The sequence below is a fragment of the Gorilla gorilla genome, chromosome 21, assembly GCF_029281585.2.
Source record: "Gorilla gorilla gorilla isolate KB3781 chromosome 21, NHGRI_mGorGor1-v2.1_pri, whole genome shotgun sequence".
In the NCBI taxonomy this organism is placed as follows: Eukaryota; Metazoa; Chordata; class Mammalia; order Primates; family Hominidae; genus Gorilla; species Gorilla gorilla.
In genome coordinates this window covers 31,091,562-31,117,819 of record NC_073245.2, presented here as the reverse complement: position 1 = coordinate 31,117,819, position 26,258 = coordinate 31,091,562, and the positions used below count along the sequence as shown (strand labels likewise).

The 26,258-nt window shown below is 44.4% G+C and overlaps 1 long non-coding RNA gene across 1 annotated transcript; it reads left to right on the top strand.

Moving 5' to 3' along the window:
• Positions 1-4,540: 4,540 nt before the first annotated feature.
• LOC134757783 (uncharacterized) lies at positions 4,541-25,429 on the top strand. Its single transcript, XR_010132276.1, has 4 exons — positions 4,541-4,715; positions 17,120-17,775; positions 22,946-23,032; positions 25,116-25,429. It is a non-coding gene; the product is annotated as an uncharacterized lncRNA (long non-coding RNA).
• The last annotated feature ends 829 nt before the right edge of the window (positions 25,430-26,258 follow it).

The window sequence follows — 26,258 nt, the reverse complement described above, 5'->3', positions numbered from 1 at the left end:
ACTTCAGCCTGGCCAACATAGCGAGACCCTATCTCTTAAAAACAGAACAAACAAAAAAAATAGAGGGAATGAAGTTGTGGTCTAGAAGTGACAATATGAAATGAAGTGAGAGCCTCAGGCCGACTGGATATTGCAAGGTGTGTACAGCAACGAAGATGGCAATAAGTTGGAATTTTCTACCACTTCGCACTCTAACACTCCATGGGATTCCTTCTCCAACATTCTTTTCCCTTTCTTAAGTTTCCTTGAATATTTATTTCAGAGCTGAATTTCTCTATAGGAATAAATTTCTAATAAACATGTTGAAATCGTGACATCATTATCTTTGGGCAATAAAAAAAAAACAGAAAGAAAAGAGTTATCGGCTATGGGCAAGGAAAAGAAATACAAAGATTCCCATGACCCCTCAAGTCTCAGAAAATGCACCTAGGCATTCCAAGAGTAGGAAAATAATTGGACCTCATGTTTTTTTCTCTATTATGATATTCAACCTGATTTCTAGGATATTTTGGTGACATCATTGATAAGAAGTGTTACCTCTTGTTCTGTAGAAAGCCCATAGACAAGGTCATTGCCATTATTTCACAAAAGCACCAATAAAAACTCTCATCATAAAACCACAGAAATATTTCAGGATTATTTAAGCAACTTAATAAAGAAGAATAAAATCACTTTTTCCTTAACCTACCAACTATTTAATTAACTTTATAACCTCTTCAGTGCCACAATTTTTATAATTTAGTAATCTGTCCATCTTATCGTATTTAAATCTTTATTCATTTGATTTTCAGCTTGGTGTTAACAAAATATGCATTATCAATTTAATGACAGCAGAATAGTCCATTTCATTGATGAGTCTTGGGAATTTGAGAGCAAGAAAGTTCGAAAGAGCTAAAATGTCAATCTAGGACAAGATATTCACTACAGAGATGATGAAACTGAGGTACAGAGAAGCAGAGTGGACAATGTCACTTCCTGTTCTGATTATTCTCATTATCTATTGCTGTGTGATAAACAATGGCTTTTTATTACTTTTATGGTTCTGTGGGTTTACTGGGCTCACCTGGGTGGTTCTTGGCTTGGATCCTTTTCAGCCAGAGTTCTCCAGAGAAAAAGAACCAATTATAGACATAGGTATATATATATGTGTGTGTGTGTGTGTGTGTGTGTGTATACATATACCCTGTATATAGATATACCATATATATATACTTAAATGAATTGAATCATGTAATTGTAGGGATTGGCAAATCTGAAATCTGTAGCACAGGCTGGCAGGCTGGAGATGCAGGCAGGGGTTGATGCGGCAGTCTTGAGGCAGAATTTCTTCTCCAGGAAACTTCCGGTTTTGCTCTTAAGGCCTTCGACTGATCAGATGAGGCCCATTCACATTATTGAGGATAATCTCTAACACTTAAAGTCAACTGATTTTAGTTGTTACCTACATATATAAAATACCTTCACAGCAAGTTACTGGGTACCATAGCCTAGCCAAGTTGATACATAAACTAACCATCGCAGGATCTCTTATGTGTTTTTAAGTCAGATGTGAGAGCTGCAGTCTTCTGAAGCCTCCACTGGGGTGGACATCCAAGATGACTCATTCTCATGGTCATTGCTCACTCCACATTGGTGGCTAATGCTGGCAGTCAGCTGGGAGCTTAGCTAGGGCTGTTGAACTGCACGCTTACCTGATCTGCCTCCAGCATGGTGGCTGGGTTCTAAGAAGGAGTGTCCCAAGAGCCAGCATTCCAAGAAACAAGAAATGGAAGTTGCTTGGCCAGTTAACACCCACACTGGAATTAGTACAATGTCAATTTCACTGTGTTCTATTGGTCAAAACAGTCACAGGGCCCCTCCAGATTCAAAGGGTGGAAAACTAAGTCCCACTTCTTGATGGGAGAGTGGCAAAGTCAATTGCAAAAGAACACGTGGGCTGGGAGATACAGACACAGCTGTTTTTGGAAAACACAATGGGACTCACCATTTCCATGCACATCGGCCCACCATCCAACTGCCAGCATCTATGACCCTTTACCTAGGGTCTTTCTTTGGCCAATGTCTTCTTCACCTCCTGTAAGGCAACTCTACAGTGTGGGCAAATAATGCCCACCTCAGAAGTCCTCAACCAATAATTGGATGCTACAATTCCCTTGTCCCTCAAGCAGGTGTCTACACTGCCTCCCAGGGTTTGTCTAGTAGTATTAAGTTCCAGTTGCAATAAAATGGTAACTTGCTTGGTAATTCACTCTGTATTGCTCCCTCCCCTTCCCAGTTTCTTTTCCCTACTTCCCCTACTGTGCTGCTTCCTGAGATCACCTCCTGAAAAATCTATTTGCACTCATCTTTGGCTCAGGGCTGACTTCTAGGGGAACCCAACTAAAATAAGAGAGTGACTTGTTCAAGGTCACAGAGCTATAACTAAGGGCTGAACTGACCCCTAGTCAAGAGTGCTTTCCAAATTTGCTATATTCTGACAAAGCTTCAGAGAATTAAAGTGTTCAATCTTATTTAGTGATAGGGAGGGCCTATGAAAAAGAACAAATTAAATGTTTGTGTTAGCTATTATTTGGAGAGAGGACTGGACTAGGAGTCAGGAAATGTGGGTTCTTGCTTTTGCTCTAGTGGTGAACAAGTTCCATAACTTGAGCCTCAGGAGTGGAGATAAATTCTCATCTCGAATTCACACTTTTAGCATTCCAGTGAGCATCAAATGGGTGATCATGCAAAAACAGTACAATGAAGAACATAGGCAAATGAATGAAACGAATTATTTTTTCCCATTTTTGGTGACTCTACTCAATAAAACCTTATGTTTTAATTTTTTTCAAAAGCTTCTCATGTAATCTTGAAGTACACGATTGCCAAGTTCACCAAACCATGTTGTCTGGATAATTCAGGTTATGTTCAAAATCTCCAGTTTTGAAACAAAGTCTTCAGATACAATTTTTTAGCCAATGGCCCACTTTTACCAGAAAAAGCTCCTGGCATTGAAAGCCATCTCTCAGTCCCTGACAACAAATGTCCTTGTCATTGCAGAGCATACGTAGGCATGAACTGCCTGGATAAAGATAGTCAATATATTTTTCACCATTGGCTTATGAAAAAATATCACATCCATATTATGGCATTTCCCCCTCTGCACTAGCTTCTTTAGAATGTGTGAATTTCACCTAGCAGTATGTGTGTGTGTTGAGTTTTGATACCCATCTCTTTGTGTGTTAGTGGACAGGGTAGAAAAATGCAGACAACAGATTAATAGAAGAGAAAATAATTCATGAGCGGTCTTGGACGCATTTAATATTATCAATGATATTCTGCGATTAAACATAAGCGGGGGTAGTGTTTATGTACTTATTGGCTTACTAAATTGATCACATTTTCTGGTAGAAAAGTTAAATGCAATTTAGCTGCAGAGGATTTGGAACATGCCCCAGTTTGATGTTTGTTTATACTTTATATTTTAAAAAGGGAAAACAACTTGATTTAATCTCTGATTTGTGTAGAAAACTTGGCTTGCCAACTTATTGAAATTCACAGCTCTTGCCCAGAGGAACTGGTCTTCCACTAAAAACTAGCCTTGGTTTATGCTAAGGTGGCAAAAGACTTAATTTGGGAATTACATTTCTTCCAAAGACTAATTTCAAACGAGGTATATATTTTTTTAAGTTGGTTTGCAGATTCACATCTACACCACCTCTTCCAGAGTTGGGGGATGTTTTCCCTCTTGTTTATCGTTTTGCTGGTGTGAATGCTGAGAATTAATTACTCTCCTTTGTGCCACTAAGACAACTTGTAATGAGCATTTGTTTCTTCTATTGTATAGAATGAAATCATAAGAAGTTTCATTTAATTGGTTTATTCATTTAAAGAGATTCCTTTAATTGAAATAGAGAAAAGGAAAAATAAAACCCTAGAAAATAAAACCAGGTTCTAACCACTCCAGGGCGAAACGCGTAAATCATTTTAAAAATGAATACACCAAATTAAGAATTTAATTTTTAAAATTCTTTAAGTCTCTCTCTCCACGTTTGTAGTATGTGAAAGGCAAGAGAGACCCTTTGAATCAGGGAAAAGTTATTCTTTGAAATGACTTCGGTGATCTGATTCCCTCTGTATTTCAACCGCATTAACTTCACACCGTCCACACTGGGCAATGAAGATGCTCAGAGTCAGGTCAAATTCACCCTCCAGAAAAACTGCAAATTAAGATGCTGTTGATTACACATCACCGGCTGTCTTAATCATCGTGATCAAAATCCAAATATTAAGGAAAGTGGCCTGGGAGGGTTGCGTTTGGGCTTTTGACAGACCCTCAACCAAACTCTGACGCCCAGCCTGCGCGTTTCCACATCTTTTTCCAGGCTAGAGGCTCCACCAGCCCGCGTGGGGCTCGCAGTGTTTCTCTAGAGTGGCTAGACATCCCCCAGCCCCCAAACCCAGGCACACCCCGACCCCCGCGAATGGTTCTGGGCTGTCAAAACACGCGGCGGCGTGTTCAGTCCCAATAACTCGCGTGATGATTAATGAGCAGCTTGATAATTTAATATCGTGTGTGATTAAATTATAAGGCGTGGGGGAGGGGAGCTCTGCGCCACCTCGGCAGCCCCGCCGACGCCGACCAGCTAACCGGACTGGGCTGCGCGCGGAGCCCCCTCTTCCCGTGCACAGTGCGGGGCGAGGCTTGGCGAACGGTGGGTCTGCGCCTTCCCAAGGTCAGTGGGTCTGGAGAGGGGAGGACGGCGGGACTGGGGGTGGCGGGAGGGATGTCTTGCAGAGAGGAGGAGAGGTGTGGGCTCAGGGTAGCTCTGGTCTGAGCCGATGAGCAGGGCGAGTCATCGACTCTTTCCCCGACAAAGGCGCGTGGAAGGCTGGAAAATGGCCTCAGGCAAGGGAAGATTTGTTTTTAAAAATTCCTCTTTTCTCTGCCACGGGGGCTTAGAGAGTCCCTAGGATTCGGAGACCCCTGGGGGGAAGGGGCGCCCCTCTGGGTCTGTCTCTGGATCCCGCCCCCCGACCCCGCCCCGCGCCTTGACTTTGTGGGGTTTCCCCGCAGACCGGGCCGAGGTGGCGGTCGGGTTGGGCCACCCCAAGCCCCTTCTTTTCCCCAGCCCGCAGACCCCGGCCTTGCCTAGTGCTCGGCGGGGTTCAGGCAGGTCCGGGGGAAGAGGGAGTGGATGAAGCCTGCGAGAGCCGGAAGCTGCGGGGAGGCAGAGAGACGCCCGCAAAACTCTAGGCGCAGAGTCTCCGCGGTTTCCAGCCGGATTCCTAGCGGAGGCGCGAAAACCCGATCTAAACTGAGGTTACTGGAGGGACTCCTGGCCGGCACTCTTTTCTCCTGAAGAGGTCATGTAGGGGGGCTCAGGCGTGGCCACTCCTTCCGCTGGAAGAAGTGTGAGCGCAGGGCCCTCGCCGGGTGAGGGGGCCGGCGGCGCTCACACTGTCCCTGCCGCCGCGGCACAGTCCTGCCCCGGCCCAGGTAGGCGGTTGCTTTTGCTGCTGTGCAGAGCCAGGTCTGCTCCGGGGGCGGCAGCCTCAGAGGGGTACCTCGAGAAACCACTTGCGGGACACAGGGAGAGTCGCCTCTTATTCCATGGCTGCGTCGAAGGGCTGAACTTTTAGCCCGAGGAGGGCAGGCCCTCGACAGGTAGGGATGTCCCCAGAAGACCCTAGGAAACAACACCCTGGGGTGGGGGGCGGGGGGCGGGGGGGTTGTTCAGACCCAGAGCGGGAGGGTGAAAATTAAAGCGTCCTGACCAGAGCTCCAGAGGGCTCGGCGTCCAGGCTGTGCTGGCTGGATTTTCAGCTGGGAAATGGCATTCGAAAGGGGACCCGGTGGGCTGAACCCAGGCTGCCCGCTTTCCTTCACCCAGAGAGGCCCTGCAGAGCGCCGGAACGGCGCGCCTGGTGTCCGGTGCTTCGGGCTCCAGGTGCAGTGGCCGAACCTTCCTCCTAGACAAAGATGGAAGCTTCCTAGGTTGGGCTCCTTGGATGTGCAGCCATGACCATTTCTCTCCCAGCTTCTCCAGATATTTGGAGGTAACACCAAGGAAGGGGAAAATCATGAACAACCAAATGGGCTTGTAAACAGAGGTCACAGTATAGAAAAAATATGAGTGTGTGTGTGTGCGCCTGTGTGTCTGTGTGTCTGTCTGTGTGTGTCCTCTCAAAACACCCAGAGAGAATATGTAAACAAAACCTGCCTAGCTAGAGCAGAAACAAGCCACAAATTGGTTCTAGGAGGCTCAGCCTGAAATGCCCCAAATTAGCAGAGGATGTAGGTTGTGACTGCAATTCCAGGATATTTGGAACACACAAAACCCTTCTTAGGAAAAAAACAATAAGTCAGGGGTTGGAGGGTGGGGGGCAGAGGAGAAGTGCTCCGTAGCTGCCCCGCGTCCTGGGCCTCCAGCGGCTGCAGACCTGGTTGCATCTTTCTCCAGGGGCCGCACCTCTCTGTCCCGGCCCACAGGCCCTGAGAGGAGGCCACTCCCCTCAAGGTGAGTTAGTGGTAACTAAAGAGGGTTTATGGACAAGGCTGCTCCGCCTCTGCAGCCGGAGTCATTTTAAGGAGAAGCAGCCTCTGATATTACTGCTGACGCTCCACCTCGGGGTACTGACCTGACCAAAGGCCAACGCTCTGGTTCCCGCATGCCGCTTTTGTCCTTGTTGTGAAAATCATTCCTTAAATTTGCTCCTCATCTGTGCTTCTCTCAGACACAAACTGACCCCCTTATATCTGGTTCCACCAAAAATAGCGGCTGGGCCCAAGGAGAACAATTTAAAAGCCCAGGACTAGCCTATTTCTCCCAAAGGTACCACACCTAATTACAGCATTAATAATGTGCGCCTGGTGGACGCATTATATTTCCCAAGAATTACATTTGTTTTCCAGAAGCTGGACTGGGAAGGTCCTAGACAGAAGTTAGTCCTTGGAAGAAAGGACTGAGCGTCTCAGTAATGACATGGAGGTGGGGAGGGGGTGGGATAAGGGACTCCAAACTGGGTTGTATTTCCCAGATTATCCTCAGTCTGCTGCGTGACTGATGCCAGGAGACTAACAATTCCCAAAGTTGCGAAAGGAAAAAGAGTTAGTCTTATACCCCCGTCCACAAGATCACTCAAGTCTAATGATTTCGGACACCTGCAAGATGAGTCGATCAGTGACGCGTGGGGTGGCATTGTTCGCTCGACGTGCCAGGACGCCAGCGGTGCTACCTTTTCCTGTCTCCTGAGCGCCAGTTGGCGCACATTGATTTCACCCCTCGCTCTCCGCCCCGCTGCCGAACACCATTTAGGCCAAGATCGGGTATAATGGGAAACACCATCAGCAGACAATTACCCTTTCAGAGGATTCGCTTCTCCTCACAGACACTGTTATTTGAGAAATAGGATCATTTGATTTCATATTGCACTAAATAACACCCAGCCGGTTCAAATTGCCAGCTTCTTAAAAACCGCCCATTGGAATAAATTGCAGCGGCCTCTTTTGCTTTTCAGGGCAATATGATGGGCACCGGGCAGAACTTGGAAAAATAACTACAAAGCCAGCCCCAAGCCGTGGCTATTGGTAGGAACAGCCCTGCCACCCCGCAGGCAAAGGCATCCAGCCATCTAGTTCCCTGCCACCGCCCCCTCCACCCGCCAACTTTGAGATGGTTCAACCTCTTGACTTTGGAATTAAAATGCACAGCCCCAGCCACCCCAAGGAAGCGCTTAGAGCCACAAGGCGCTTTCGTGTTGAGCAGGGAAAGATGGGCAGGTGTGCGAGACACGCATTTCGGTGTGCCCTGCCACATTGCTTGCAGCGTTGGCGCGTTTGGACAGCGCCTCCGGTTTGGGGCTCTGAGGCCGGGGAGTGCGCCCTCCAGCTTCGCGGGTCTGGGGTTCCCAGGGCCAGACCAGCCGCTACACTCTGCACACCAATGCGCCCTCCAGGCCTGCCGGTCGCGACGTCCTTCTCCGCTCTCAGCACAGGCGCCAAGCCGGGAGTCAGGGCTTCCGGGTCCAGTTGCGGACAGAAGGAGGAGCGAGCTGCACTGGGGCTTCAGCACCGAGTCCAGAGGGAGAGAGAGGCGAGCGGGGTGAGCGGCCACCGGCGAGCTGGGGTTCGCTGCACACCCATCACCACATACATTTCAAAAAGAATCAAGCCTTTTGAAGTCTGCCAGAGCTGCGGTTTGTTAATTGACACTGTTCAACTGAGTGACAATTGTTCCGCTCAGTGGGGGCCATCCACTCCCTTCCTCTCTCCCCCTCCTTTTTTTTTTTTCTTATAAAATAGGAATTAACTCCTTGGTTCTCCGTTATTCTGTGCCAAGGGGCAGGATTTATTTAAGACGGCAAGGGCTTTGGCGATTCTGTGCGTTGAAGTCTTTCTTACATTTGTGTGAATGTACTTCAGGAAGGCCGTGTTAAATTCTCTTTCTCCAGATCCCGGAGGGTCGCCGCTGCACCCCTATTCCGGGCATGAGCTGGAAAGGCCCTCTTAGTGGGTCCTGTGACCTGGAGCGAGTTAGTCTGAGACTTTGGGGACAGGGTGGGAGTCTTTCTCCTTCCTTGACACTGGGAGGAGCTAGGGAGCAGGGAGTTGTGGGTATGCGGCTAGAGGGAAGTTTCCAGACACGTCGAGAGTGGGAAACTTAAATTCCCCTCTCTGGTGTAGGCGCAGGCTTTAGCTCCAGGATCTTTTCTGGGTAAGCAGTCGGTGCCCGCTTAAGATGGCATGATAGGTAGCAGGGGGCCTCAGCGTGTCCTCACTCTCCACTTGGCCTTGAAGTGGGGACGCTGAGCCGCGCCGCTCCTCGGCGATTCGCCAGGTCTCTGTTCGCAAACAGCTGAGTTCCGAGGCCCAAGTACACTTAAAGCAAAACCTCGGCCGCGGGCCTTCAGCACTGCCCTCCAGGCCTGGGGAAGATACCGCGATGCCCAACTGGCCACGCCGCCAGGTCTGGCCTTGCGTATCCGCCTCCAAGGATCCAAGGCCGGCCTGGGGCTGTCCAATCGAGTCCGTGGAGAGCCCGGAGCTACTCCATCACCGCCCCTGCCCCAAGGCAGTCGCGCCCTCACCCCTCGCCGCACTCCGCCCCCAACCACCCCCGCGTGCCCCCGCGAGCCTCTGGCCCCTGCACTCAGCTAGGGGGCTGTGTTCCAACTCCCACCTCCATCCCCACGGTGGCGCAGCCGAGGAAACCTTCTTGACCAAGGCCAAGCCCAAGCCCAAGCCCAATCGTGACAGCTTTTCCAGGAGGCAGGCACTGGGCGGTTAAATTCGAAGGAGCGGGAAAACACGTCTTGCCCGGCTCCAAAGTTAGCTGCCTGAGCAAAAGGAAAGGCGGAGCTACCCGGTGGAACGGCCTAGCCGCTAGCGTGGCTACTCCAACCTGGGGCCCGAGCCCCTGGAGCTGGCGGCCGCGGACTGCGTCCCTGGGGACACTGGAGGGGACTCCAGGGACAGCGTGGGTGGGCCTTTCCCCCCGCACGCGCCTCTGTCACTCTCTTTCCGGGCCAGAGCCGGGGCAGCGCTCTAAATTAAGGTCGACCTCCAGCGCTGGGTGAAGTCTTGGGTCCGCCCGGGAGCCCTAGGTGAGGGTGGTCGCGGTTTGGCGGGGGCTAGCGGGTCAGCCCCTATTTCTGCCCCCACCCCGATTGCCTCTCGATGTCGGCCCCCGCGCTCCCTCCCTCGCCGGCGCTCCCTCCCTCGCCCGCGCTCCCTGTACGTCGCCGCGTTTACCAGCGCGTTTTGTTCCCCTGTCGGATTCCTGGCCGAGGGGCTGTAACCGTGTTCTCCTCCGATGGACGCTAATCAAGTAATTTCCCCATCCCAGCCCCATCAAATTGCTCTTTAGCTGTTGAACCGCGGAGTTTTGCTCGCCTTTTCACATGCTAATCACGCCCATTCAGCGGCTCTCGGTGGGGCTGTTTGTCGCGGGATAAATCTCCTTGTTTGCCCGCTGCATGATTAATTGATATTGTTGTCTGGCTTTTGTGGGGACTGCGAGGAGCTGAAAGGCGGCGCGTCGTGGCTGCGCCGGGGCCGCTGGCGACATCATCGGGCTGCCGAGGTCCCGGAGAGGTCGGGCCGGGACTGATGACATTATGGGCCCGATTTGGTTTTCCTTATTAGAAACATGATGAAAGACTTGGAAACCTCCGGTCTTACAACCCACCAACTGGGTGCAGAAACCGCCCGGCGTTTAAGCCACAAGCTCAGACAAAGCGCTGGTGTTTGCTCAATTCAGGGGAAAAAGTGGGTGTCACTTCTCCATGCAGGAGACAATTAAATCTTATTTCGGCCCACCCGGGATTTCAACAGAGTTGAACATGAACGCACAGCATAGTGGTTTGGTTTTACAAAGAACAAAAAGAAAAAAAAATGTTTTTGGGGTTAGCGGTTGTAAAAGCAGGAACCAAAGGTTAAAACTCCTAAAAAATAAGTAAATGGAAGCCAGAGCCTCCCTTGTAGGCAGCGGTGGAGGAAAGTTGCGCAGAGGCGCCTCCACGCCAGGCCCCTAGCGATGCAGTTTGCGGAAACGCCACTCCCTTAGAATCGCCGGCTTCGGTGAAACCCCGGGCTAACGCTGGGCTCGCGCGATTCCCAAGGCCCGCGTCCGTCTACAAGCCCATGTTTTATTTGACATCACTGGTCCCTGCTCGTGGCTGTATTTTGCCGCCGCCCGCAGGTGTACAATCAAACCAACAAATTCCTCCGCCCCCTGTACCCCTCCCACCCTCTCCCCTGAACACTGGGGTTTTATCCTCTACGGACATCCCTAAAAACTTGAAGATTCAATTAAATAATTCCAGTTACGAAGTGCTACTACTGCCTGCTTATTGCAAATATTTCCTTTTTCGAGTTCTTAAAAAAGAAAAAAAAGCAAAGAGAAGAAACTGTCGCTTTCGCTTTCACTGCGCGCGGGGTAATTGATAGGCGCCATCGGAGGTCAGAATTTGCATAAGAATTAAGAGCAGTAAATTAATTTAATATTCCATGCACATCTCCAATTATTCCTGGAGACCTTTGTCTCCGCGGCTGCCAGAGAGGGGATTCAGCTGCTCTTCAGCCAAACAACATCTGTGCGGTTAATAATTTGATAAACAGCTCATACAAATAGTTTCTGAATTATCTGGCAGCCCAATGACTATTCAGTTTGGAAACGTTTTGGCAGGGTCTCCCGGAGTCCTCTGAGAGCCTCAGGCACCCGCCCTGACAAATGTCTTCTTATCTTTTAAACATCAGCAGACGACAATGTGTAAAATAAGTAATTATCATTAAGTAATAACTCTAACCCTTATATATATAAAAAAAGAAGGGCGCCTGGGTCATCAGGGTGTCAGCAGGTCGTCTGTCAGGTACCCCAAGATGAAGAAATATGTTGGGGAGTGGGGCTGGGTGAAGAATGACCTGAAGGGGAAGAGAAGACCTGGGTGCTGGGAGGGGCTGGATAGGGATAGGGAGCTGTGTTTTTAAAGATCATGGATTGAAATTGAGTGACAATTTGTGCATGGAAATATCTGCAAGGAAGGCTCACAGTTGCCACTTGAAAGGAACAAAGGTAGGTGGGCTACAGGGAGACCAACTTTCCTCTGTGCTGTTTCTTGAAACTTTCACTTTTCTCCCCACGTGCAGGTGTTGTTTATTTCAAATATAAATACATAAAAATAAATTGCGTTTACCAGAAAGCAGGGTAAATTATGTTGGCTGGATATTGTCCTGCCTGGCTCGGGGCTATCCTCCTCCTGACCACTGTCCTTCCTATCTTCACCCCCAGCCAGTGCACTCGCGTCCTGAAAGCAACTTCCCAGAAAGCACAGGTTTATCCAAAACCATGGAGAGGACACACATCCTTTCACAGATTCAGCCAAAGCACTGAGTTGGCCCAAACAGGAAAGGAGGCACTTGTAGAATGAGGCTGCTGTGTTGTTAAAACAGGCCTGAATTTAAACACTTACCCCTTGCTCTTCTTGTCTCTACACTAAAGATTTCACGGCTGCGATTATGTTCTTTTATCTTTCTGTTACCCAGAGCAGAACCTGTTCCTGATAAAAAATCTAGAAAGAAACCATTTGATCTTGAATGAGACTCGGGATGCTCTAATTCGTGCAACCTGCACATTGCAGCTCTGTTTACTCCAAGCCTGTGTTTACCCTGGAATTGTTCTGCACCCTCTGTAATATAATAGGATGTTCGAGGAGGATCTTTATCTCTGTCTATACATTCCCACATGTTTGATGTATACACCTCACCCATTCAATATTCTACTTTCTATTTCCTATACTGCTGACAATCTAAGTACTTGAAGCCACTGAAAACTACCTAGAAGTTCTGAGGAGTGTCAAAGCAGTAACATGCTAGAGCTTTGTCCTGGTACTCTAATGAGCCCAGGTAGCACTGAGCTTTAAATACAGGCAAGCCCTTCAGACTACAGGTTTAAATATACAACTTTACAATGAATACAATGCTTGCCTGGGCTCAATTGAAGAATTACTTTTCCAGAAAAGAAGTCATTGTGTCACAAGAGTATGACAATAGCATTTCTACCGGGCACATTCATTTCTATTTTCAACATTTTCTTCTTGCATTTCATTAGTTTTTTCCCCCATAGAGCTGCAGACACTGTTGGGCCATGCAGGCTTTTATACATATAAAAATCATCTCTGCTATTTATGATTGGGGGTCTCTGTCTGCATCCTATTATTAATTTCTGACTTTGATTCAGACTCCTCTAGTCAGCAGAGTGATTTGAAAACATTTCTTTTCTTAAATGGAAGATTTTCAATCCTTTGGGGAACCATGCTAATTTTAAACACCAACATATTCAGTTTCTTAATCTGCAGCCACTGGTGTTGCTCATTTTTATATACAGAACCTATCCCCTTTGGCGCTAGTTCATTTATGCTTGATATTTATCTTCTTTACATTTGTTTGACTATTTTTCAAGGCAGTATATGGGCAGAAAATGGCTACTAAACAAGAAGGCAGGGAGCTTGTATTATATTTTTGACTATGTCAGTAAAGCTACAGAACATGGAAATGTTGAGAATTTTTTTTTAAACTAATGAGCCCTCTCCAGAAAAGCCGTCTGGATACCATTAAAGTTGATGAGTTTGGAAGGCTTATCCTGATAAATGCTTGGCTTTTTTGATGATTAGACACATATTTTCAACACAGTCTACTAACTGAGACTGAGGTTTGCATTTGGAGAGGGGTTTGTTGAGCATAACAGGAAATCGTTGGGGGGGAAAAATCCAAAGTACCACCTTACTGTATAGGGTTCAAATCAGAGGTAACTGCTACTCTTGTTCACTTGCACAAAAATATTAGAAATATAATAATGAGTTGTGTCCAGTAACTTAAATGAAACAAACCTTGGTAATTTTCAACCTACATGTAAAAAAATATACACCTTATATCTTGGGAAAAGTTAAAGAATGGTTAAGGCAGAATAACGATTTTAAAATTTAGTGCAATCTCTATGGAGCATAAAGGATTTTTTTTTAATTGACATAAAAGAACAGTGCAGAGCCATTAAACAAATTTTTCCAATAAACAATTCATTTGCTTTCATTGCCCCCTTTTTTTAAATGACCATTTGTACATTGGCCAACTTAACCCCAAATCCAGTCAAAAAGTGAATTTGAAAAATTCAGGTTAGCATGTAAAAGTTGTGAATAGGATCCGCTTAGATAAACCTGTCTCCTCTCATTTTCTTCTATTTTAATGTATAAATGAGCTGTGCTGGGTGGGCTTAACCTTCTAGCATTTCCATCTGTGATACAGAGTTCCAAAAGAAACAGCTTTGTCGGCCTGTGGATAATTGGAAGCTACAGAAACAAGTTCAGGTTCTTCAGAGATGACTGCAAAATATCTCTGATATCCATAGATTTCAGCTAGCCCCGTGGTTCTTTCCTCTCCCTCTTCTGGCTAGGATTCCAATCCGACAGGTTGAGTGTCACATAGGGGTGCCCTTCCCATCATTGTTGATTTGTGTGGTTTGTATGGTTTCTAAGACATTGTTTTGGTGTTTGTCAGTAAAGTAACAGGTGCATCTAAAAATCTGCACCACGGGGCTACATGGGCTAGCAGTGAGGCTGGCTGGCTCTGTTTGAAAGCGCAGGGCCTTATGCTATTTGCTTTGGCCACAAAGTCCAATCTAGCAACCTCATGTAGGCTGAGCCTGAGAGGGCCTCCAACGGCTTATTCTGCTTTGCTGCTTCTGTAATGAGGGGAGATGAACCTTGCAGAATACCAGACTCTTCAGCATGACATTTGAGCCCTGTTGCAGTCTGGCTGGAATCCAAGTGAGGGGAGTAAGGAAAAAAATAGTGTGCAGAAAGGCTTATAGTTCCACTTGTCCGCTAACTAGCTATAGGCACTTTGGCAACAAACTAATCTTCCAGGGTCAGAAACTCCTGTCTGCCACTCGTCATCATTTATTCTATTCTCGCTGGGCACACGGCCGACCAGCTGAACTACATTTCCCAGCCTCCCTTGCAGCGACACGAGGACCATGTGACTAAGCATTCGCCAGTGGCATGCAAGTAGAAGTGATGTGCGTAATTGTCATCTCATACTTGCACCTCCCTGTTCCTTCTTGCTGGCTGGGAATTACACTAATGAGAGTCATGTACTGAGGAAGGCAACGGTTCCCCAATGGCCTGGGTCCTGAGATGACTTCCAGGAGCAGAATCTGCCCTCCCATCCTGGACTGCTTATACGGCGATAATAAATTTCTGTTTTGTTTGAAGAACTGCAGATTTTGGTTCATTTTGTTATAGCACCCGCTCAAAGTAATCCCCGTCCTGGCTTTATTTTTCTTAACTGCAAAATGAAAGCATCTTAGTTTGGGTTTCTCCAAAAGCAAGCAATGTATTACCGAAATGTGATCTCTGGAAACACCAGTAAGGGAACGAAGTTGAGAGACAGAGAAGGGAAGGCAACCATTAAGGTGTATTATAAAGCAGGTTACCATTGTGGGCACCTGGAATTTAATTCTACTGTGAGCTCTGGGAAACGATGTAGCACACACTTGAGCTGGAATATTTATAGACCAATTCCATCAGTCACTGGCTGAGGGCTACTCTGCTGGCATTATTTCCCCAGCACTTCTGGCCTGTTGCATAAGCAGAGTGAGCTTCAGGGGCCAAGAAAAAGTTCCCAGGCAATGAAACACAGGTGCTGGTGGTTGGTCATTGAGCTGGTACACGCTGATGTAGACAGGTAAGGAGCTATCAACACTGACAGCATCTCCTATGGAGGGCATCACATGGACTGCCTTAAAGATCTCCTTCCCACAATAAAGCTATTTGGGCCAGATTTATTGATCTATATTCTTCTAGTTGCTAACCTGAAATGCTTGCTCTAGCCAGGTTGGTTTATCCAATTTAGGGCTCCCTAATACCATATGCGCTCATTCTCATTTTATTTATGCCACCTGCTCATGTGGAAAGCAGCTCATCACGTGTGTACTCCTCTTTATCCTACTGTTTCACTTATCTGTTGCTGCTTAACGAATCACCCCAAAACTTAGTGACTTAAAACAACAACAGTTGATTTTTTTTTTCACAATTCCATTGGTCAGAATTTCTAGCAGGACTTGTTGGGCACTTCTCTAAGAAAGGTCAGCTGGGCTTATTTATGTGGAAAGTCCAAGACACTCTCTCACCTCCCAGGGCCTATCTCCACATGACCTCTAATCATTCTGTACCCTAGTATGGGTTTCTCTTCTGCATGGCAGCTGGGCTCCAAGCGGGAGGCAGTGGAAGCTGCTAGTCCTTTTAAGGCCTATGCAACGAGAAGTCCCAGACTGTTACTCCCATCTCATTCTACTGGTCAAAGCAAGCCACAATGTGCAGCCAGATTCAAGGGGAAGGGAAAAAGGCTCCTCCTCTTTTTATTTACTTATTTATTTATTTATTTTTGAGACAGAGTCTCACTCCATCACCCAGGCTGGAGTGCAGTGGCGTGATCTCTGCTCACTGCAACCTCACCTCCTGGGTTCAAGGGATGCTCCTGCCTCAGCCTCCTGAGTAACTGGAATTACAGGCATGCACCACCATGCCCAGCTAATTTTTTGTATTTTTAGTAGAGATGGGGTTTTGCCACATTGGCCAGGCTGGTCTCGAACTCCTGATGTCAAGTGATCGGCCCACCTTGGCCTCCCAAAGTGCTGGGAATACAGGTGTAAGTCATTGTGCACAGACTATTTATTTATTTTTTTAACAGACAGGATCTGGCCATGTGGCCCAGGCTGGCGTGCAGTAGTGAGATCATAGCTCACTTCAGCCTCCAATTAGGACTACGGTGTGAGCCGCCACTCTTCCTATTGATGGGAAGAGCTACATGGAATGGGAAAAACTGAGGGTGGTTATATTCGGATACTATCATGCTTACCCACCCCTTTCCACTTATTCAAATCTCCAAGACACACTCTTATCCTATTTCATGTAGAAAGTCTTTCCCATCATGCTAGTCCACGGGGGTCTTCCACACTCACCCCTCAACTCCTAGGGCACCTCTTATTATACATACTTGTTATTTTGTCTTTAATCATTTACTGTCTTGTGACACTTTTTGTTGCCTCTTATTGTTGGCCCTTCAAGGGCAGAAAATGCAAGTTAGAGCTCCAAGAACACTCTGTACAGTTTGAGTACATAGTGGAGTCTCAACATGAGTGTCTGTGCAAAGCTGAAAGAAAGACCCAGAAGGGCTGGGTGGAGAGAGTGACCAGCATATATCTGCCCTTGGGTTAAGATTAGATCAGTAGAGCTCATTTCTAGTAGATTTCTCTAGAGTCTTCAACTGCTTATTCTGAAAATTAAATAATTCTGAAATCCTCCCAGCATAAGTAAGGCTTAGGTGATGTAAACATCTACATCAGGAATGGCCAAATTTGTTCCCACTGGAATGTATCACCTGGAAGGCTTCCCCTTCCCAAATACCACACCTCTCCTCCATCCCCATCATGACACACCATTCCTTTGCGTCAAGCATTGCCCTGTTTTATGTTACAAGTACTGCCTGTTGGAGATGGAAAGGGAAGGATAGGGTATACATTTGAATCTCTGGTGTCTTAGTGCAAATGAACTGATAAGAGCAGTGTTTCTCTTTCTCTTACAGGAGAGACTGGGGCAGCATGAATGTGCTGGAAGATTAGAGGCTGCTGATGCTGAAGGAAGGAGAAATGAGGAGGAAGGGTCCCTGTGGACAAGTCCTCTCCCTTCATTTAAGCCAGGCCAGTAGTCTGGGAGACATTCTGAATGATGCATTATCCTAGGCACCAGAAAGTAGCTAACATTCTCATGGACAGCAGGGAAAAATGAGCACATGAGACAGGGGAAGATTCCAGCACCTGTGAACTTGTTTGTGCAGGTTTCCAGTCAGTACATGGATATCCCTCAAGCCTTTGAATCCAGTCTCCTGTGTTGTGATTGGACCGTTCGTCATTAGGTTTCCAATGGCAGAGTAATGCTGTGGGAGAACTGGCTATGATGGCCACAGGAGGTGAATTAAGTATTGTTGTGTTTTTAGTAGAACCACTAAAGGAAGATCTGCAGGCAACTTGGATGTGTATAAGAGCCAAAGATTGACAAGACTTCCTCAGATGCTCCTACTGACCAGTGGGGGCACTTCTACAGCTCTCCGAATATGTTCTCCCTGCAACCCCCACCACTTTTTAATTAAATGGCTAGAACTGCCTTTTTGTATCAAAACTTATTTTAATCTATCAATCAAAGGCTTCTCTAGCCCACCTCATGGCAAAGGATATCAGATAGGTCAAAGATAATTGTTTTGACATATTTATTATCACAACTAGCGACTCTTTCTGCATTCACGTTGGCTGGTATGCAGAAAAGGGTGCTTTACAGGATTCTTGGAAATGTGTAGTGGATGCTGGCTCTAGGGGAGGCAGAATAGAGTGTGGGTTCTGCCATGGGTCACATCCGGGTTTTAATTCTGCCTCTGCCACATGACCTTGAGCACACTGGAAAACCCTATCAGATGTGCAAGAAGGCTTCCCCATCTGTAAAGGTGGGTGACTTAGCAACTTTAGCAATGCTTAAGTCACCTGGTTGTTGTGAGTAATACATAAGTTAATGTATGCTAACTTTCTAGAAAGTTTCCTGGCACAAAGTTGTATTTAATAAATGATTTTTAAAACAAGCTCTTTTTTGGGGGTTAGTTGCCATCTGATCATCTAATCACACCACTGTTCTTGTAGACTGTGTGTATGCATTTTCTATTCAGCATCAGAAAATATACGTAGAAGCCTGCAACTCCTAAAGATCGGGAAGAAATCCAGAGGATCTAGGATGACTGGCCATTCTGTTCATTGAAAAGAATCTTTTGGTGCCAATTTGAGGGATTCATAAAGAAGATGAGCCATTTAAGCCGTAACAGAGAGGAATTATCTTTAATCATTGAAATAACAGATGATCTGGTTATAACAATTGGCAGAAGCTCCTGGATGGGGCTCTCCCTTCTACCTAGGGCATTCAACCTCAAAGTGCCTACCGCCTGGGCATTCCCACTGCTGCATCATTACAATCTCTTGTAAATTTGTAAAGAAGCCCCTTTCCTTTTGGATGACTCCTAGTTATTGAAAGTTACCCTTTTTGTCCTCTGAGTTCCAACCACACTGAGACTTGATCCTCAGATACGAATGTTGGTAAACACTCCTTTTTGTTCCATCTTCATCCCTTGATCAAGCTTCTTGTGCAATAGTACCCCCCCGAAATAAACCAAGAGTAATCCTTCCAATCACCTCTTTCTCTTCCAAAGGGTATTTATTGGTTGATAATAGTACAGAATAGTACAGAATTAGCAGTGTCCTTGAACGCTGGGTGGAGTAAACATCTCCTGATGGACTCTTTAATTGAGTTGAAGCACCCTGACGAGGGGGTCTTAATCAGCCTTTTCCAGTTATTAATAGTGATTTGTCAGAAAGCCAAAACTAAGGGATTTTGGAAAGAACCGAAAGAACTCAGTATCTTTACAAAACTCCTCTCTCAAAATTGGAAAGAGAAAAAAAAACCTGGAAAAAATTATAGAAAGACAAATACCAAAGAAATCTGGGAAATTGCTGGAAATGAATGTGCATACAGATGTCACTTTTCTGAAGGCAGTTAGATTCTTGAGTTTCCGTTCACTCATCATATTAATATATGCCCATTGCCAGGGATATATGCTTCCAAGAAAATAAAGGCAAGTTTCTTGGCATCTGTGTCGCTACATCCTGCTGCGGAAAACTCATTAAAGAGCCATTCTTGATGGCAACAGGAAATGTAAATGAAATGGCCCCCTTTTTCGTATTTGGTTGAGACGGTCCTAATGTTTGGTGGAGTCGTTAGACCTTCTCCAAGCAATATTCACAAAAATTAATAGAAGTTGTCAATTCTCAGCATCATTAAATTTATGTCGGTAGTCACCATTGGAGGAAAATGGAAGTCACATTTGCATTGCAGAGTGGCTTCAGTAAGAAACTAGGGCTGTAGCTCCACTTTTCGGGGGTGGGAGGGTTTGCACAATCTCTTTACTAAGTTTTTAATCAAGTTGCTAGTCCACTCTTTCTTTTATGGAGCCATAGAAGTGTCTGTAATGAAAGATTAAAATGATCCTGTGCAGTGGTTTGCAGTAGCTATGCCCAAATAAAATATGACAGCTCTCTCGTCGGGCCTATATGTAAGCAGAGGGAGCTGATAACAAGCTGCATTATGCTCTCTGTTGTGCATACTGATTGCAAATTGTGTGGGTTACCCTGGATGCCATAAAAAAAGGTGTGTGTGTGTGAGTCTGAGTGAGAATTTCTTTCCCCCAAATGATTATGCACCTCATGAATAGCAAGCAATGGAGCATCGAGGCTCAGATTTCCTGTAGCAGAGGTAACACACACACACACACACACATGCACACACACACGCGCACATTTACACACTGACAGGCTAATGGCTACTTTCCCAAAGAGTGGTTAGAAAGAAGTAGTAAATGGGACTGTGTTGATGCCAGGAGAAGACCCGGGCAAAGATCAAGATACCCAGCAACATATCGGATAACACATAATTGGCGGGTCACAGCCAAATGAGTGTAGTCATGCATCTCCGGGCAGGCCTTTGCTGGCGATAAAGACACTTGTAAACAATTCAGTCCCAGAACATGGCAATAATATGTTGATCCGGCGTGTAATGAGGTGTTCCTGGAATCAATAAGCAGTCATGGAGAGCAGGGAGCAAGGGCAGCGGCTGTCTTTTTGATGACCTTTCCTCACCACCAAGGACCTCATCTCCCCTGAAGAGGACTTTTCTCATTTTGCAGCAAGCTCCGAGTGTCAGAACTTCCATTCGCAGCCGGCAAATGAACAGCCAGGCCCTGCATGCTAATGAAGTCCAAGCTATTTTGCACCTTTTCATCCGCACATTATGCTCTTGACTCTGGAGAAGGTGGGAATTAGGCCGGACCCCGGTGTCAGACTGCCTGATGGCTCGGCTCCGGAAAACTGGTAATTGAAGCTGATGACTGATGCGAGGGAGGCCTGAATTTGGAAATAAACAGTTTCAAGCACTGCATGTCATTTCTAGAGAGACTGCTGAGAGAATGGAAATGAGCTTCGTTTCTTGAATCTAATGCAGTTTCTCAGCAGGAAAAACACCGTCTTTTAGACAACAATGCCAGTCATTAAGATTTAAATGTTCTGGCGATAATAGAAGAACTGGCCTTCCTGTTCACAAACAGCACTTATGTAAATGTCTTTCAACACCCAGATCTTCATTTAATCCACGCCCAAGAAGATAACTGTGTCGGAAAGCGGAACCAAATGCAATTCGGAGTCTATAAATATCGTTCATAAGAAGAGAGAGGAAAACAGTAAAATTGTTTGCCAACATATCACATAGCATTGCCTGTCAGCGCAGGAGAAAACAGCAGCTCTCTGCTGAAACAATGGAAAGACATTCAGACGTCTACATAAAAACACACTGAAGCTGCACTTTGACTGATTATTTTTGTATTGCTGTATTTCATTACAAATAATATGCTACCCTTTTAATGTGGAAATGGCATAAATATTTCCTACCTTATATGCAGAACCCATATTTGGACAGTGAATCCTCATGTTTAATGTTGCAGGAGAAGCCCAAATCTAGACCCCTTCGCTTGTAATCTTTTAAAATAAGCTATTTTATCGAGTATTTAATTTTCTCTTAACATCACTAGGTTGTCACAAAACCACAGACTAAACATGGCAGATTGTCTTAGTCCCATCTCCCCAGTCGGCTGAGATTAATTGGACATTGTTTGCTGTATGCAAAAAGAATGACTCATAACCCAAACACAGGCTTTTGCGTTTTAAGAGGCTTTAAAAATCATTTTTACTAGACATCCCTCCAGCCCAATTCTTCCTGTGCAGGTAAAACACCTTCAGGGAGAGAATTGCGAGCCCAGCGAAGAGAAGAAAGAGGCTACTGTTATTTATCATGGCAGGCCGGGGGTGATTCATGAATAACCATCGGTTTGCTTTTTTCTCGCTTCCCTTCCCTACCAGAAGTGAGGTTTTGATATTTCAAGCCTTTTTCAATTTAATGGTGACATCCAGGATTCTCACAGGCAGTCTCTGGTTTGTTAGAGACATCAAGGATATCAGCACAACTTGAGAGAAACCGAAGACGGCTTGGGTGTTATTGTCACTTCAGTTTAAAGGTAGCAAACCTATCTTGCAAAGGATCAACACTGAATTATTTCAACATTTCAAAAATATAGATAAGTAATACATTTCTAATAGCATACTTGTGGATACTAGATACATCAATGAATATTCAGCAATCCTTTGCATGAAATATATGAAACTCAATGAGAAAAAGGTTAAATCTTACACACATGCACACACATACACGGGCACACCTACTCCTCACTGTGACAATGTTGCTCCATTCCGACATTATTCCTGTGTCTCATGGGGTCTCCTATTACTTAATGGCTAAAAGAGAGGAAGAAAATTGGGGTCGCTACAATCTGATAATAATAACCACAGGGTTCTCTGTGCATGGGTTACACATACACTAGGAATGCAGTATTCGTATAGTGATTCCTTCCAGGTTCAGAGCACCGAACATGTCGATTTTTTTTTTTTGGAAAAGCTTTTATGTATATTTCATCATTGGACTCTCATCACAAGCCCATGGCTCAAAGATCTATTTTATTAACATTGTAAGAAAAGGGAAACAGACAGAAACTGTTATTTTTCTAAGGTCAATAGCAAATACAACAGTGAGGCCAGAATCAGAACTTTCTGTTTGTAATCATTTGACATGTTGTTCTTTTCTATAAATCCACATTTCCCTGTGTAGATACTATTCATAAAGAAAGTTATGCTGTGTTAGGCTATTTCTACTTTTATCTTTCACAAGCACTACCTTTTCTATTGCTGTTATGAGGTTGAAATTATTCCTACTTCCATGACTTGCAACTCCAATTGTCCTGAGAAAGAATAGCTGGAGCAAGATTTCTCCAGTCTTTATTGGCCACAGATGGTGACTTCTGTAGTAATAGCATAGCGTTTGTGTGGAGAGTGTTACCTGGATGAGAAGGAATGACTCAGCATAGCTTTGGTTCAAATCCTGGCTCCATCACTGTATCAGTAATAACAGAAATGCAGAGTGGGTTTGCTCATGTAACCAGAATTCTAGACGTAGGTAGACTAGGGTGGAGGAGAACAGGCCCCATGATGCTATCAATGTCCCGGGTTCTTTTTATCTTTCTATGCCACCTTTATTCACGGTCCTATAGCGACTGCAGCAGTTTCAGTCATCTCATCTGAAGGAGGAAGGAGGAGGAAGGGAAAGGCAAAAGAACTACTCCTCCTTTCAAGGAGCCTTTTGGGAAACAGCTCCACCCTCAACTTGCAGCGGTAATGCATTGGTAACAATGTAATCACATGACCATTTCTACCTACAGGGAAGGCTGGGAGGTATGAATTTGAAGCTGGACACGTTGCTGCTCCCCTTAAAGTTTGGATTATTTTACTAAAGAAGAAGAGAACAGGTACTGTGTAATTAATTGGCAGGAGGAGTTTGCTGCCATAAACACTTGATGTGTGAATCCACGCTAATTCCCTAGCTTCTAAGTCTCAGTTTACTCATCTGTCACCTGGGAAAAAATATTGGCTCGTTCCTCACTATTATATCAGGGATGAATTGTGAAGATAAAATGAAATAGTTCACGTAAAGTGCCCATTATAGTTCTGCGCACATAAATGTTAAGAAATGGTAATTTAAGAATTAAGGCATGAAAATATGTTCAGCTTTACTAGAGACTGGGGGAATGCAAACTAAAATGCCAATAAGATGTAATTTTTCTTTCCTTTCCAAATGACAAAAATTAAAGTGAACAACGTTTCATTTTGGCAAATTCATGGGGAAATGGCACTTTCATAAGCTACCATTGAGATGTAACTGGGATGATGTTTTTGGAGGGTAAATTTGACAGCAGTCCTTCTTCTTTGTCCTTCCTTAAGCCACTCTAAGTAGATATTTGCACAAATTTATAGAGACCTGTCTGACAATGGTCTCTGAAGCACTGTTTGCAATAAGAGAAAGAAAAAACTGAACCCATTCAAAAGGGGAATGTTTAATTAAACCATGGCACATCCATGCCATGGCTCTCTAGGCAGCAGATTAGAAGAAGGGAGATCTGTTGGCATATAGTGGCAAGGAAAGAAGGAAAAGAAAAATGCCAAGATCCTGTTAAGTGAAAACAAGTTGCAAAATGACATGAAGAGAATGATGTCAAATTTTTAATTCATAATCCATACTGCCCCCAAATAACTTCTTTCTGTCTCTGTCTCTATGTCTGTCTCTCTGTCTCTATCTCTGTTTCTGTCTCTCTCTGTACATATATAGTGTGTGGGTGTGTGTGTGTGTATATATATATGTATATACATATATATGTATATACGTATATACGTATATACATATATATGTATATACGTATATATGTATATACATATATATGTATATACGTATATATGTATACTATCTATGTACTATATATACTATATAGTACATAGTATACTATATATAGTATATATACTATACTATATATACTATATATAGTGTATATATACACATATATACTTTATATAGTGTATATATATACATATATACTATATATAGTATATATACACATATATACTATATATGTACATATATAGTATATATGTACTATATATGTACTATATATATACTATATGTACTATATATACTATATATGGTACTATATATAGTATATATATACCATATATGTACTATATATAGTATATATATACCATATATACTATATATAGTATATACACTATATATGTACTATATATGGTATATATATACTATATATGTACTATATATGTACCATATATATATAGTACATCTATAGGTATCCATATATAGATATGTATCTATATAGATACGTATCTCTCTCTCTATATATAGATACATATCTATACGTATATAGATACATATCTATACGTATATAGATACATATCTATACGTATATAGATATAGATACTTGTGATTGTATAGCTAATAGTCTGGAAAGGTATGCACCAAACAAGCCATGATCACCTCTGGGACTTGGAGAAGTGGAATATCAAACGAAGTCCCTTTTGGCCTTGTCTGTAATGATTTACCTAAATGACTTTGTAAATGTACATTTTGATTGCAATATTGTTGAGAGGCAGTTCTCTATAGATCTCTCATGTTTCTGCAAGTCTTTTGAACAAAGGCACTAACAGGTTTTGTTCTAGACTATCTTTTCAAATATGTTCATACAGTGAATAGCCTTGGAAGATAGAGATGGGTCTCTGTCTGAGGAGGGGCAGATTTGTTTGCTGTGCAGTATAAAAAAAAAATGTCTCCTTCTGAGACAAAGTTTAAGCAGCGTTTGCTTAGAGTTCCTTTATGAGACTGAGGTTTCCTAGGCTAAGATTGTCTGATGCAAATGCACTGCGTGTGCAGCTTCCACCAGGGCTAATCTCCACGTCACCCCTGTGGGTCTTGAGGGTTAAAGGGAGCTGATACAAACAGAAGCTTACGATTCCTGTGAATAATAAAGTCCTTTGTCTCTGACCTAGGATCTTTTGTCTTCTACCAGTATCCATGAGATTGTGGCAGGCTAAAATCACAGACTCTTCAGAGTTTTCATAATGATAAAGTAAATATTGCAAAGTACACGTACAATAAGTGTACAATTGATGAATCCTACAAAGTGAACTCACTCACGTAACCAGCACCAGATCAAGAAAAAAAACATCAGCAGCATCACAGAAGCCCCCCAAATGTCCCCTTCAGTCAATAGCCTCCCAAAGATAACCACACTCCTATCTAGCAGTGTGGGTTAATTTTGCCTGTTTTTGAACTTTGCATATATTAAATCATACAACATGTACTCTTTTGCATCTGAGTTTTTTGGTGCAACAATATAAGATTCACTTGTATTATCTCATGTAGTTATGGTTTGTCATAATCATTGCTGTATAGTATTCCATCATGTCGATAAATTTATTGATGGACATTTGCATTGTTTCTAGTTTTTTACTATGCAATTATTTATTTTTTAAAGGTGAGTGTGTTTACATTTTACTTATATAATTTTTATTGTGGAATTTTCAATCACGAACATAAATAATAAGAACGGTATAATGATTCCCTGGACAACCATGGCCCAGCTTCAAGTATTAACTTCTGACATTTTGTATGATGAAATTGTAATTACAGTTTCATAATATTTAAAAAAGAATAGGCCAACTTTACTCTCCCCTGAATTACTTTTAAGATGAAAGTTTTTCACTCTTTCCTCTATCTTGAAATCTCTATGATGAAAGAATAACACCAACTCACTCTCTTGGTGACCTTACCCTGTCTCGTAGCTTTAAATTCCATCTACATCTGGTTGACATCCAAGTGTATTTTTCTAGCTGAAACAGCTCTCATGAGCTTGACATGTCTGCTTGGACATCATTTTGGATCTGGTTCCTCAGCAGCTGACCTTAGACGAGGGTTTGTGTACATGTGATCCATTAGGAGCTACTCTTAGGAGACTAGCATGGGGGTGCGTGAAGCAGGACAGGGCAGAGAAGGTGAGGAAACAAAGCAAAGTGTGATCTCAGGCAAAGTTCCATGGAGCGTGGCTTTAACCTTATCCACAGGGCTGTTCACACCACAAGGTTGGTAGTTTGCCCCACTGCAAAAAAATGGGAGCCGGGCTATTATATTCC